Source organism: Mixophyes fleayi, chromosome 6, assembly GCF_038048845.1.
Source record: "Mixophyes fleayi isolate aMixFle1 chromosome 6, aMixFle1.hap1, whole genome shotgun sequence".
Lineage (NCBI taxonomy): Eukaryota > Metazoa > Chordata > Amphibia > Anura > Limnodynastidae > Mixophyes > Mixophyes fleayi.
The window spans coordinates 186,848,398-186,850,403 of NC_134407.1; the positions used below are offsets into that span (position 1 = coordinate 186,848,398).

The 2,006-nt window shown below is 41.4% G+C and overlaps 1 long non-coding RNA gene across 1 annotated transcript; it reads right to left on the minus strand.

Moving 5' to 3' along the window:
- Positions 1–704: 704 nt before the first annotated feature.
- Positions 705–1,279, minus strand: LOC142160511 (uncharacterized). The gene is made up of 2 exons (XR_012693250.1): positions 1,128–1,279; positions 705–1,026 (listed from the first exon to the last, which is right to left on the minus strand). It is a non-coding gene; the product is annotated as an uncharacterized LOC142160511 (long non-coding RNA).
- Between the last annotated feature and the right edge of the window lie 727 nt (positions 1,280–2,006).

Sequence of the window (2,006 nt, forward strand, 5' to 3'; positions counted from 1 at the left end):
TATCAGGTTGTCCTTAATTGAGCTATAGTGTAAGAGGTGACTCCCCCTCATAGATGTGAAACTGAATCTGGTCCCATGAATCCAAACCAAAGGTTTCCGCAGTTAATATCAGTGAGGGTGGGTCTGCCACATAATGGGGGATACATAATGGAGCTGGTGTACTATATCCTGGTGGTGTAAAGCCAACTAGAATGGGGTATACAAGAAATGCTTTACTTAATACAGGAAAATAATAAACAGATTAATAAGAAAAAAGTAGTGGAAAAGGGGAGGAATAAAATTGTATTTTATGCCGGTCATGTGACATCTGGTGGGTGGGTGAGAAAGGGCTCCGCCCTACATGCATCAGGTCCACCAACCTCTACATATGCCCCAGGGTCCAGGGAAAAGGTGATGTCTTTCTGCAGTCTCAGTTGCTTTATATCGATGCAGTGTTACTGTTTTTAATTTGGCTTCTTCCCAGAGCGGTGCAGAGCAAAGAGCCAACTTAGCAATGACAGCTGACTGCCCAGAGGCAATGCAAAGTTATTTATTTAGGTTAAGGTGGGGAACCCCTTTTGATGTGTGATCTTTTATATCAGAACTTAATAGGAGCTTAACAAGATTATTTCAGACTTTTGTTTACTTAATTTCAGCTCACTGCTGTGGGAGACCACTTGCCAAAACATAACGCAACGCCCAATCATTTTGCTGCCATCCAGATATAAACTGTATACATTGATACGGTTTCTTTATTTTGACTAACCTGCCGTGTAATGTACTGACACACAGATATAATTAAAGCAGATGGGCATGGCTCACTTGTAAGATGATATGTAAGAGATACAGCCCAGCATTTCTCATCGGAGGTGCCAAGCATAAAGTACACAGAAACAGACTTCTAATATTATCACTTCCCTCTCTGAGTTATACTTTGTCTCAGGCAATGTCAGCGACCACGTGCTCAGTCTGTCCTCGCTGCCTGCTCCTAGGTCACACACAGGATAGATGTGGAGGAAGCTCATGCCGGGTTCTCAGATGTCAGGACTATGATACAGAAAATAAGGAAACACAAGCTTAGGCTTCATATCTACCGGAGTCGTCCGACTAAGGCTCTGGGCCAGTGGGCCTTCCTCCTCTGTTGGTACCTGGCAGCAGGCCTAGGTGCTCTCCATGGATACATCTGGGATCGAGGTTGATGGGCCCTGGGCCAGAGTAAATCTTAACCCCCAGCGGCATGTCTAAAACAAATAAATCCTTCCCAGTAAATAAATGCTTCCCAACATGAGTTCCACATCCCCCCAAGAGAAGGAAGACGTGTGTGAGAGAGAGAGTGGGCACAATGCGTGTAACCAGAATAATGTAGATTCCCAGATCAAATATTCTCAATTCCAAGAAATCTGCGACATATATATATATATATATATATATATATATATATATATATACACACACACTTTCCCAACATCAGCTTACTTTCATCATTTGATGGGGAATAAAACATACAGGTAGAGTCTTTGGCTGCCAGGTCTCACAACTGATTGAATTAAACAATATAAACACTGTGGGTGCTGCGCCAATATTCAGTTTTCTATGAAACTGGTGGCATCTCTAAGGCACAAGGTGCCATACAACTATTACTATCTACCTAGTCTGTTATAGGCTCAATCATAAGAAGTAACCCACATTTGCATGATTCTCACGGTTATTTACTACTAAACATAAATTTGTTGCAATGTTTCACATCCTTTAGTCCCATCAACGCATTGTTACGGCTCTGGATTCACACGTGACACGTGAGCTTAGAGAAGTGTATAGAGCTTCTTAACTTATCTGCAAATACAGGAGATGTTTAACAGATTTCTAAACATTTGTTATTATAAATATTCCCAATTGTTTCCTTGGCTACACCCATGATAGATTGTGGTGCATTAATAAATACCATCCTAGTTAACAGTTCGTTAAACTGCACTGGCATTAGCAATACTAACACCAAAAGAACGTCATTCACAACGTCTCTAAAACTG